Source organism: Ascaphus truei, chromosome 3 (genome assembly GCF_040206685.1).
Source record: "Ascaphus truei isolate aAscTru1 chromosome 3, aAscTru1.hap1, whole genome shotgun sequence".
Classification (NCBI taxonomy): domain Eukaryota; kingdom Metazoa; phylum Chordata; class Amphibia; order Anura; family Ascaphidae; genus Ascaphus; species Ascaphus truei.
Genome location: NC_134485.1, coordinates 333023842 through 333037380, shown reverse-complemented (window position 1 = coordinate 333037380; position 13539 = coordinate 333023842).

The window sequence follows — 13539 nt, the reverse complement described above, 5'->3', positions numbered from 1 at the left end:
ATAATAATATAAGCACCAGTTTCCTACACTGCTAGCTGTTCCAAGAGATAGCAAACATGCTGTTTTATGTGTAATATGTGAAGCACATGAGCATTCACTACTAAACCTATACATGTAAGCAAGGTTGCATTCATATTGTATGCAGTTCTGGCAAATTGACCGCCTGTGTTTATTTGTCCTTGTAAGGCATGATAAAAAGCTGTGTTTCCACACTAATGAACATAGAAAGATATTGTGTACCCATATTTGCATATGAACAAAACTCAGATGACCTAGGATCACATGTATTTGAATAATAAATGTAAAGGTACACTTACCTACTAAATGTCCATAGATACTGTCATAGTGCTCCAGAATGCCAGTGACAAGAGCTGTATTTTCCTGGTCATTGAAGCGAGGATTACGTGGCTTCTCCACACGTTTCTTCCGAGCAGGTTTAGGGTCAGAGCTTGGCTGGTGCTGACTGGACTCTCCTTCTTCCAATGGAAGAGCCTCCAAAAGCTGGCCACCAGCAAGCACGCCACCACCATCCACCCCATCAGCAACTGCGCCACCAGCAGCACTCCCAGCACCAGCACTCCCACTCCTAGCACCAGCACTCCCAGCACCAGCACTCCCACTCACAGCTACAGCACTCCCACTCCCAACAACAGCACTCCCACTCCCAGCAACACCACTCGCAGCACCAACACTCCCACTCCCAACAACAGCACTCCCACTCCCAGCAACACCACTCGCAGCACCAGCACTCCCACTCCCAGCAACAGCACTCCCACTCTCAGCAACACCACTCGGTGCACCAGCAACATCACTCCCCTGAACAGAACGTTCACTCCGACGCGTACTCGCACGAGTAGCAGTCCCACTCCCACCAGCATCACTCTTCCCACGCTTTGCGGGCATACTTCCAGCACTCACAAAAAACAGACAAGAAATGTACAGGCAATCACACGAACCACTTCCACATATAAAACAAGACAAAGATGTAAACAAAACAACAAAGGACAAAGCTCACCCAATACACAACAAGTCTCTCAGTCAATATGCAAATCTTCAATCGTCCAGCTCTGTGCGTCTCTCTCTCACTCCCAACAACACAGAGAATGATTAGCAGTACACGTTGCCTTTAAATATGGCGCGCAATCAAATACATGCTTGTTTCGCCTGATTCAGCAAGATTTGTGATTGTGCAACCTAACAGCACCCCGCCACGCACGCCGATACACCTGTGTGTGATCGGCTCATCATCGTGAGAGTGGTCGGATTTGTTTTCGGCTTGATTTTGAATGTATTCGGCACTTACTGCATACGGAGAGGGAAAAACGCCAATAACATGACTAATCGATAAGCTTGCCGATTTCACATAATCGTCGCTTACTGCATGAGGCCCTAAGTCTAACTGAGATGTTCAAATAAATGCAGGTCCGACACTTTGTGTGTCTCAGGGCCTCCATGATGAGGAATTTCCTAGATACACACGAGTCGAAGATCTGTGCAAAACAAAAAAAATACCAATGGGGTCTGAACTCATCTCTCTACCAGGGTTTAATCCCTCAAAAGGATACCCTGGCCCATAAATATATGGATCAGTGGGCTCTGAACTACCAGACTGAAATAACAAGAGAGGACTGGGAAGATATTTGGGATAATGCATGTAAAGCCTCTATATGTACAGTAACAAAAGAGAATTATTTATAAAATTCTGCTGCGTTGGTATTACACCTGTGACAGGGTGAAGTCAACCCCTATCAGTTATGCCTGGGAAACATATGTCTGAGTGCTTCATCCAGCACTCAGAAGGTTAACTCAGGAGGAAGCTAGGTAATCAGGAGGTAAGCTGACACCTGATAACCAGCAAGGTAGAAAAGGATCTTGTTACTGGCAGTAGCTGACTGCCTTAGACCAGAGCACACTGCTATGTGAGCTGCTAGCCAGATGGATTCACCAAAGTAACTAATTCAACCAAAGTAAGAATTGTTCATTTGTTTTTCCTGACTGCTTAAAGTACACTTATGGTTTGGTAATGGTCTAGCCAGCCAGCCTGCTAGATAGGCCTGGTGCGTTAGTCAGTTCTCCCAATGTGGAACAGGTTTTGTTTTGGTTTAAAGGGACAGTGTACCCACATGTTATGTTATGTTGTGGAGAAATAAAGCCACTGAACGTTTTCATTATCCTGAAACTACACGTGTGGACTGTTCCCTGACCTCGGCTACAGGCCGTCCTGCCACAGGTGGTGTCAGAAGTGGGATATTGGACGGCCCCTGTATCTGAAGGGCCAGACAAAAAAAAAATGGAGAAATGTTTTTCTCAGTTCCTTGAGCAACAGCTCCAGCTAGCAGAGAAACAAGCTGAGCAACAGGCCCAGCAAATAGAATGGCAGGCCAAGCAAGCAGAGCGACAAGTCCAGCAAGATGAGCAACAGGCCCGGCGGGAGGAAAAGCTACTCCAACTGCTATTCGAAGGCCCAGCCCCAGGCAGACCAGAGATTCCAAATAACCCACCGGTGATGCTGCCTAAAATGAAGCCAACCGACGACCCAGAGGCATTTCTCCTCACTTTTGAAAGGGTAGCCACGGCCCATGGCTGGACAGTTGATCGCTGGGTAATGACTCTCCTCATAGGAGAAGCTCAGGCAGCCTACCAGGCTCTTCCAGCAGACGAGGCCATGGACTATCAGCAACTAAAGGCTGCTATTCTGGATCGCCTAGGCCTCACACCAGAGACCTACCGACAGCGGTTCCGGACAGTTAAATATACAAACAGAGACAGACCCCGGGTCGTAGCCCACCGCTTAGTAGACTTATGTACCAGGTGGATACAACCGGAGAAGCATACCAAGGCAGAGATCCTTGAACAGTTTGTGCTCGAGCAGTTCATACAGATACTGCCCCCCTCCTCCCGCTCCTGGGTAAAAAGACACGCTGCATTTTCCCTGGATTCAGCGGTCCGCTTGGTGGAAAATTTCCTTGGTGACGACACCCAACAGGATAGCTGGGAACGGTCCGTGCAAACACCAGTTGCTTCCGGTGATACCAGAGGTAGGAGAGCAGACAATCGAGGGGTCTACAACCCGCCAGCTCGGGAGATCCAGTCAACCCGATCGGGAGACCCTTTCCCATCTCGGAGGGTTCCTGGTACAAACTCCCGCAGAGACGCCCGTCCCGGGTCCGAGGCCATTGGATCACTCAAGGGAGGCCACCACCCACAGTATTCCCCGAGAACCTGGACTTCCGTCACCCATCCGGTGGAGAGGATACCACCACCAACCAGAAGGGAGGATCCCATCCAACAGCGGAGAAGTCCAAACACCGAACCCCATCGAGAGCTTCCACTGATGACCGAGTTTGCGGACTCAGGTGATGATGAGATGGACTGTTCATATGGCAGAACCACTGCCACAGCTTCTCTCCGAGGGGACCACAATCCGTGGTTAGTCCCAGCATCTCTGGAGGGGAAAATAGTAAAAGCCATGCTGGACTCGGGATCTGGAAAAACCCTGATCCTAGAGGGCCTAATTCCAAGCAACAGACTATCCTATGACTCTCCTTGGAATATCGAGTGTATCCATGGGGATACAAAGAGATACCCGATGTGACGATAGCCATTCACAGGTTGTAAGTTTACACAAATAACTGGGTTTGAACTGAACGAGGCTTAGATATAATAAATTGTATGTATTCCTTTGGATAGGTGAACACACGATATAGTACAGTAACAGACAAGAAGTACACTTACTTTGGGGATGGGGGATGAGAAGTATTCTGCATAGCAATTCTCTCGCAATCAGGTAACAATTCAGATGTTATCAGAAGAAGAAGACCAAGGATAAAGGGTGGACAACAGTTTATAAACCTTTTGTAACCCTATCCTTAACATTAAGTACAGGTGATTGGTCTTCAATTACCTCTAGCCACTCATTAACGTGGAAACACATTTTGATACATGCCCCCCTGCTAGCTGGTACATGCGCAGTAGAACTCTGGGGTCTCATTTCTGTAGCCCCTCATCTGCATCAGTAATGCCAGCTAGTCTACCAATTTCGGATTCTGGCAGGATATTCTTTGTTGTGAGGTGTGAAATGGAACACTTAAAGACTGCTCTGGTTTGAGCCGTCTCCGCCCACAGGTAAACAGTGAGGGTGACAAAATCCTTTGAACCATACTTAAGTACTAGACATTGGGTCGCCTCTCTGGCCATATGCTACCCTGGTATGCAAAGGAATTTCCTCTGGGTTTTATCCCTGCTTTGGGACACAGTATGAAAGATAAAACACAAACATATTAAAATATCCGGTTCCGTTGGGTCCAGCAGGTCCAAGCTTCCCAGTTCTCAATGCCGGAACAGGGACACCCTATGGTCCAATTTGCGACTTGCTACGACCTTCGGAACCGGAGTTACACAAATACACCTTAAACCGTTTCCTATTTTAATACAAAAAAACTCCACTGTAAATTAAATCACGGTTTTTCACTAAATCCCCATTGAAAACAATGGGCTCCGACACCATAGACTTTCAATGGCAAACCGTCGTCGTTGGCGGCTATGGGAATCCGCCGCCATAGACTTTCAACGGGGCTGCGCCGCCGTTGAAGTCAATGGGGGTTTTCCGCCATAGCTGGTCAATGGAGATTGGCCGCCATTGGAGTCTATGGGAAAAGTCCCGAACTTTCAAGGGGGTCCAAACTCCGTCGGGTTGGTCCAAGAGGGTCAAGGATGGTTCTGCAGCGATGCAGGAGCAGTGACTACAGATACCCCAAACCCTGATCCTCTGGACCCTCCGGAACCGGAGCTATGGATTACCAAATTTCAGCTTTTGACACTTAGCCGTTTTCCTGAGCCGTTTCTGCCGCCGCCATTGGACCTATGGCGCGACCCGCTCTTCTCGGTTCGACCCTTATCGGGGGTCCAGGATACGGAGTGGGGGGAGGTCTAGGAACGAGGGGCAAAAAGAATTTTATTCCTAGGTGCTCTAGAACTGTTTATTCCCACGCCACTTGTCGTTGAACTTGACTAATCAGTGATCAAAGCTCTCTTATTGAAAATGTATCCGCTTTGCGGTTTAGCGGTTTGGACGGCAGCCAACTCGTTCCTGGAAAGCTCTTTCGAGGATTCTCCATTGAAGTCAATGGGCCCATTGACTTACAATGGGAAACCGCCGCTCCTCCTCTCGGACGCCATCTGCTGGTCTTCACAGGAAACAGGACCCAAACAGCAAGATTCGCCATTGAAACACATGGAGCTCCAATGGCGGCCTATGGACCCTGCAAAATGGTGCCTGAAAAGGCGGGAAAATTACACAAAGGGCTATAATCACTAAAGAACTATTAACCCTTGTGCTCCCGGATGGATTCTAGTGTGTGTGTGATGCAGACACTGATTAAACCAGATATTACAATGAAACATGGGAACACATTTGCATGTCATAACAAGGGTTAAATCACATTTCTGGACCTCAGCCCAGTTAACCCCTTGTCTCCCTGGTGAGGTCAGGGGATGGCCAAATGGGGTGTAACACCTTTAATCCCGGGCCACCCCCTTTCTCCCTCTACACCCGACAGCGAACATTCTACTGCGTATCAAGGATCAAGAGGCTAGCCTACTAGTGGGAGTTGCTCCCTGGCTACCTGCTCCTGTTCTACTTGGCCGAGACTGGCCCTACTTCGAAACATTGTTGGCCCCTACTCCTACGGAGCCTACTTCTCTGGTACCGGAGAAGCCCGGAGACTTGTTTCCTTTTTCCCCAGAGATTTTCCCCCGTAGACACCACGTCCCAAAGACACGTAAACAGAGACATGCAAGAAAAGAGGACTGGTTAAGAAAGGCTGGGACTTTTGGTAACATTAGTCAGCCCAAAGGACTGCAGGTCATGGCCGGAGATGACCAGGGTGGGGAACAGATAGATACGGGAATTTTGCCTACCTGGATCTTCCTGACTTCCGTCAGAGGCAGATGGAAGACCCAGCTCTGGCTAGACAATATGAGAAGGTGGTACAGGTCAACAACAAGATAATGGATGAACAAGGTGTAAGAGTGTTTCCACATTTTGAACTGTTGAATGACATCCTATATCATGTGAATAAGGTTACACAAACAGGGGAGGTCATTTGACAGATGCTAGTCCCTATTGCGTTGATTAAAACAGTGTTCACCCTAGCCCATACTCTCCCATGGGATGGTCATTTGGGCAGAGATAAGACCACGGACCGCATCTCGTCCCGGTTTTACTGGCCAGGCATACATGGTGACATCATGAAACTATGTGAGACATGTCCTGAATGCCAGTTAACTAGCCAAAAAGGACAGAAGCCGGCTCCCTTGGTCCCTCTGCCCTTGGTAGCCATCCCATTCGAGAGAATTGGGGTAGATCTGGTCGGACCTTTAGAACCCTCTGCGAAGGGACATAAATTTATACTCGTTGTTGTAGATTATGCCACCAGATATCCTGAGGCCTTCCCTCTGAGATCAGCCACTGCTAAACAGGTTGCTCACAGGCTGTTAGAACTGTTCTCTAGGGTAGGACTTCCCCAAGTAATGTTAACTGACCAGGGAACAAATTTCATGGCAAAGTTAATGCCGGATGTCCTGAAGTTATTGGAGGTAAAATCCGTCCGGACCTCAGTCTACCATCCTCAGACTGATGGATTGGTAGAGAGGTTTAACTGTACTTTAAAAACCATGCTTAGGAAGTTTGTGGACACTGAAAAGCGAGCTTGGGATGAACTTCTCCCTTTCCTGTTGTTTGCGGTACGAGAAGTTCCCCAATCATCCACAGGCTTCTCCCCGTTTGAGCTCCTATATGGACGCCAACCTCGGGGTATTCTTGACCTACTGAAGGAATCCTGGGAGGAGGAGCCTTCCCCCTCCAAGAATACCCTTCAGTATGTCATAGACCTTAGAAACCGCCTAGACATGATAGGTCGGTTTGCTAAGGAAAACCTCAAATCTGCTCAAGAACGTCAAGAGAGGCAGTACAACCAAAATGCTCGCTTGAGGGTCTTCCAACCTGGGGACCAAGTGATGCTACTACTACCGACATCAGAGAGTAAACTCCTTGCGAAGTGGCAGGGTCCTTCCCAAGTTCTCAGCCGCACCGGGGAGGGGAACTATGAGATCTCTCAACCAGGGTCCAGGAAGGGTAAACAAATCTACTAGGTAAACCTCCGGAAACCCTGGAAAACGATGAGATCGCTGTTCATCCACCCTCGGGAAGGAGAGACGGATTTGGGTCCACAGCTTCCAAAGGGAAGTACGTACAATGACCCTCAGGTTCCCATGGGAGGGCAGTTAACAACGGAACAAAGGTCAGACCTACTAGAATTATGTGACCAGTTCCCAGATGTTTTTTCTGAGCTGCCAGGGCAGACTGATTTAGTGTCCCATAGGATTGAGACAGAACCTGGCGTAAAAGTACGGTCCCGTCCCTATAGATTGCCAGAGGGCCGAAAAGACCTGGTAGAGAGGGAGATAATAGACATGTTGGAATTGGGCGTGCTCGAGGAGTCTCACAGCGAATGGTGTAGCCCTATAGTGTTGGTCCCTAAACCAGATGGGAATGTGAGGTTTTGCGTGGATCTACGAAAGGTAAATGCTGTATCCAGATTCGATGCATACCCAATGCCTAGGGTGGATGAATTGCTTGACTCTCTTGGTAAAGCAGAGTATATCTCCACCCTAGATCTCACGAAAGGATATTGGCAGATACCTCTAGCGGAAGAATCCAAATGCAAAACTGCCTTCACCACCCCTCTCGGTTTATACCAATTCGTCACTATGCCATTTGGGTTACATGGGGCTCCAGCCACATTCCAAAGGTTAATGGACAAGGTACTACGACCCCATAGGACATATGCCGCGGCCTACTTGGATGACATTGTCATCTATAGCAGACACTGGCAGTCTCATATAAAAAGGTTAAGGGCAGTCCTAACGTCCTTAAGAGAAGCAGGGCTCACTGCAAATCCAAAAAAATGTGCCCTGGGTAAATCCACTACAAAATACTTGGGCTATGCCGTTGGGGGAGGGATAGTAAGTCCACTAGCTAGCAAGGTGGCCACCATAAAGGAAGTCCCCACCCCACAGACAAAGACACAGGTCCGCTCCCTTTTGGGGTTAGCAGGGTATTACAGGCGGTTTATCCCCAATTTTTCAGAAATGTCTGCACCCCTAACATATCTGACAAAAAACAGTGCCCTACCCAAGTTAAATGGTCTTGGGAGTGCCAAGACACTTTTGACATGCTAAAAAAGTGCCTGTCAGAGGGCCCCGCTCTTCGGAGCCCAGATTTTAAAGAGCCCTTCATCATCCAGACGGATGCCTCAGAGGTAGGACTGGGAGCAGTGCTGTCCCAGCAATTTGATGGTGTTGAACACCCCGTACTATTCATCAGCCGGAAGCTGTTCCCAAGGGAAGTGAGGTATTCCGTCATTGAGAAGGAGTGCCTCGCTGTAAAATAGGCAATTGAGGCCTTGAGACATTATGTCGCCGGAGTACACTTCATCCTGGTCACTGACCATGCGCCCTTGAAATGGTTAAACACCATGAAGGACACAAACTCAAGGTTGACCAGATGGTATATGGCCCTCCAACCCTTCTCTTTTGATATACAGCATAGACCTGGAAAGGACCATGGAAATGCTGATTCTTTGTCAAGAGAAGGAGTGGAGGGTCGGGCTTCAGCCGTGTGGGACCCTAGCCACACACAAACAGGGGAGGTATGTGACAGGGTGAAGTCAACCACTATCAGTTATGCCTGGGAAACACATGTCTGAGTGCTTCATCCAGCACTCAGAAGGTTAACTCAGGAGGAAGCTAGGTAATCAGGAGGTAAGCTGACACCTGATAACCAGCTGCCTTAGACCAGAGCACACTGCTATGTGAGCTGCTAGCCAGATGGATTCACCAAAGTAACTACTTCAACCAAAGTAAGAATTGTTCATTTGTTTTTCCTGACTGCTTAAAATACACTTACGGTTTGGTAATGGTTTAGCCAGCCAGCCTGCTAGATAGGCCTGGTGCGTTAGTCAGTTCTCCCAATGTGGAGCAGGTTTTGTTTTGGTTTAAAGGGACAGTGTACCCACATGTTATGTTGTGGAGAAATAAAGCCACTGAACGTTTTCATTATCCTGAAACTACACGTGTGGACTGTTCCCTGACCTCGGCTACAGGCCGTCCTGCCACAACACCCCCAAAAGGTTAAAGCAAATGTTTCCGGAGTCTACTGATAGATGCTGGAGGGGTTGTCGCCAGATAGGGGATCTAGCACCTATTTGGTGCTTTTGTCCAGTAATGCAGATATTTGGAGGACAGTTTCAAAATTGATAGATGTTACAGGGATCCAGTTTTAATTATTCTGGCTAATCCCATGGATGATGTGAATCACTATACAGTTAAATTAATTTAGCATATTCTAACAGCGGCTAGGTGCGCTGTAGCAGCAGCAGCATGGAAAAAGGCACTTCCGCCCTCCAGAAGAGAGGTTATTAAAAGGGTTAATGATGTACAATTAATGGAGAGACAGACCTCATTTCTGAACCATAGCACAAGAAAGTTTGATAGAGTTTGGGATCCCTGGGATGTGGGGTAAGGGTATGATTTGAATAGAAAAGAGGATCTGGGAGTGAGGAGAGTATGATATATTGTTCATAAAATATCGTACGCTATGTAATGTGATTGTTGATGACTGTAAGAATTTTGTTACAAAATAGTTGTTCCCCCCCCCCATCTCTTTTCTTTTTGTACCCCTCCCATTTATATTTGAAAAATGTGGAAAAAAAAATAAGTTTAAAAAAAAATGAAAACGCCACGTTTGTTTTCTGTTGTTTTCTGTGCTTGCGGATGTGACATCATGGCCACGCCTCCCCTTCTATGCCTCGCGACATCGCAAGTGTAGGTTCAGTGAGTGCCGTGGATGTAAAGGGTAAGCAGTGGCAGGCGGGCTGGCGATCGAGGGCGACGACATCTTGAATATGCACGTGCATGCACTGTAACGTGTAGCGTATGCGTGGGAGGAACCCTGAGTTGCGGCGGCCATTACAGGAGGCATGTGCATGCGCATAAAGCTTGGCAAGCGGTAGCCATGTTAACTATAGCTCCGCAGGGGAACTACAACCCCCAGCAGCAACTGGGGCTACAGGAACAGGTGAGGCACAACAGCCAATAGGGCGCACGGGTTCTCTTGCCAGTAGAGAGATACATTTGGCACGCTGAGAGAGCCACGCCAGTGGGAGCTGGGTCAGAGAAGGGTAACGGTGTGCTCAGGGTGCCAGTAGCCTCTGAGCTAAGCCAGAGACCCCCTCATATGCACCAGCTAGGCCCCAGACTCCCCCTATAAGTTTGTGGCTGCTACAGGGACAGGCCCCTGTAGTTGCATAGTGTCAGGGACACAGCAGGATGCAGCGCAGTAATTACAGCCTGTTGTCTGGGACTAGACCACCACACAAATAGAGACTCTCTTCATTGTGGGACCCTCCAGCTGGATACCACCCCACGTAGAGGCGGACGCCATCACTGACGACGACAGCGTGGGACAGATGGCCCCCTTTCTTCAGTCAGCGGTACCAGGTGCTGGAGCACCTGGCAGGTATCAGAAAGTCAACAAGTGCACAAACTATACACTCTCCCTGTGGGCAGCTTTGTCACACACTTTGGGGAGGGTTGGCTCCTGTTGTCACCAGGCTGGTTAGGTGCCCAGGGCACGTCAGAACATTGGGGAAGACCCTACAAGGGTGTGGACAAGGAGGTTGATCAGTGGGGTACAGTGTTGGGCTAAGGCCGTGTGAGGCCTGTGTCATATGCGTTATTGTAGTCTAAGTTGCATGCAGTAAACTTGTTATTATTTACGCCTGTGCGTAATATAACGCCTGTGGTCTGCATAGGCTGAACATTATGGACGTACGTCTTTTTTCAACCTCATCTACTTTGTAACTATGTAATTATTGTATTGGGTCCTGTGATGGGGTTATCCGGTGCTATCAGGATCCCTCACAGGTGGAGGCGCTGTCACCGGAAGATCTAGGTACATACCAGGCTCCCAGCAGCGGAGGTTCAGGCCTCCTGTGAGCCGCAGGTAAAGCACCACATACACTCAGTAGTCTCTACATCTTCCAGGGGTGGGGGAAATAGCGCTACATTTGTTTCTAATTTCTTTAAAAAAAATCTTACAGGTACTGATAATCTTCAAATGAATGAGTTATGCAACAGCACCACCTAGTGTCTTAAATGGGATTAACCAGTCTATTGGTTTCTGAACCTTATAGCATACTGCAGGAGCACAAATGTGTTGTAGCTGATTGAGGAAGCAAAAGTGTGTGGTATTGATTGGTGCAAAAAAATAACTTGTGAAAATGATACAAATGTAGCAAAGCTTGCTGTCTTCCGTACCGCTGCCGCGCACGGTCACATGACCTGCGGCGGTCACAGCACTGAAGGATAAATGCTGCGGGGAGGAATCCCATTCAGAAGCATGGACCCCCCCCCCCCCCCCGCAGCTCCATCGCGGTAGACACTGTCCCCAGCGCTGCAGGCTTTTGGGTTCTTTGTTTGCGACGCCGAGGACAGTATGTCATGTATTGCATAATGCAAAAGTAATATTAATATATGAAATTTCTACAAAATACAGGCACTATTTTATCTAGTATTCGTTAAAGTGCTCTATTACAGTAATGTGACATCTTGAGTATGGCACAACGGCTACGCACAATTTAGTATTTGACAAATAAAATAAAATGAATTATTTTTATTTCCGACCCCCTGAACTTTGCCTGTTGGCTTCCTAATCATTTCTGCATAAACTGCAACATTCTCCTCCTTTCATTTGGAGCTCTGCAGTCCTCTGTACCTCCGTATATCGAAACTCTGATCTCTCGTTACATCCCTACTTGTCTCTTACACTCAACCCCAAGTTGTCTCATCTTTGCACCTTTTACCTCTGCAGGCTCCTCCCGTTTTAGACCTCCCTCACTAATCTCTCTATACCTACGGAACGCTCGTCCGCTTGATATTCACCAAGCACCTTCACTTTCCCCATTCAAAACCCAGCGGAAAATTAATCTCTTTAAAGATGCCGCACATTACATGTCCTACGTCTCTACTATGGTGCACTTGACCTCCCCTGATTGCACTTTAAATAATGGTCTTTTACTCCTACGGTGTCTATAAGACTCCCAGCAGAACACTTAGATTATACACTTTTGGGGGCAGGATCTCCTTCAGCCTTATGTTGTTATTCACCTGATGCACTTATTACCATTTTTTGTAACATATGTATATTATATATGTAACAGGTATGTCATTCTACCTATCTATCCCCGCCCTGTTGTGTAATTCCTGCTAGCTGCAGGCTGTAAGAGATTAATCTTATGGGTTTGTGACCTCACCCATGTTCCTCCTATGATGGACAGGAGTAAGGTGGTGACTCATGGTCTGTGTAAGCCTTTCAGTGATAGGTATAGACCATGAGCCTGCTCCTTCTGTCCTAATTAGGGGAATGCCAAATTTAGAGTCAGTCCTGTTCCAGATCTGGAGGAGAGAGGAAGCAGTAGAGCTATCAGACTCTCCCATGGCGGATGAGCGGGCTCACCTTCAACCTTTGGGTTGGAGGAACATCTGATTCCGCTACAGATTCCCTAAACTACCAGGGGAAAAGCACCATCCAGAGGTATGAAGACTCTGAGACTCTTTGCATCGCTGTAGGAAGATCTGCTGTGGATGTCCTCAATAAAGACCTTGTTCATAATATACCTCTGTCTATCTGAGTATCAGTCCTTGGGCAGGGGGAGACAGAGTGCAATAGTGGGGGCTGACCTCCGAACATCCTGGAGCCCACTACTGCTGGAGGCGCTAAGCACCATAAGAAGAACTCAGAGAATAACCTAAGCCTGTCCTGATCTCCCATCATCGCAGATCAGACTCAGCTCTCCTGACCCTAACAGGTATTTGTACCACACACTAGGTAGTATAAGCTGTGTTTCTCCCAGAGGGTGGGGAACAGTGCTACATATAATATGCAAAAGCATGACAACCAATATACTGTAGACTGCATGCAGCATTATAAGAAATTGTGTTAACATGCCTGCTTCAGTCAGGGCTTATACATCCTAGGCCAGGGGTGCGTAAACTGAGGAGCATGCGCCCCTGGGGAAGGGGGCGCTAGATTTTCGGGGGGACAGTTGCGGAAGTTATAGAGGTCCCGCTCTCTCCCCTCAGGCATTTAAATTAAATGCTGGGGGACCGCGCGAGGCCTCTATAACACCCTTCACGCGACACGTCGTCATAGAAACCAGGCGTCAAATGACGCAGTGGGGTCACATGACGTTACCATGGTGACGTGGCGTCACATGACCCCGCGCATCATTTGACTCTGGGGCCAAGCGGGGGGGGGGGGGGGTGGGGGGAGGGGGGCGCGAGGCGCCGAGGAGAGCAAGCAGGGGTGCACACGGGAAAACGTTTGTGCACCCCTGTCCAAGGGTATGGTGGCACTATAATAATTGCCCTCAAAACAGTAGGGATATAAAGAGTGGCAGATTTACCTTTATGCTGTCC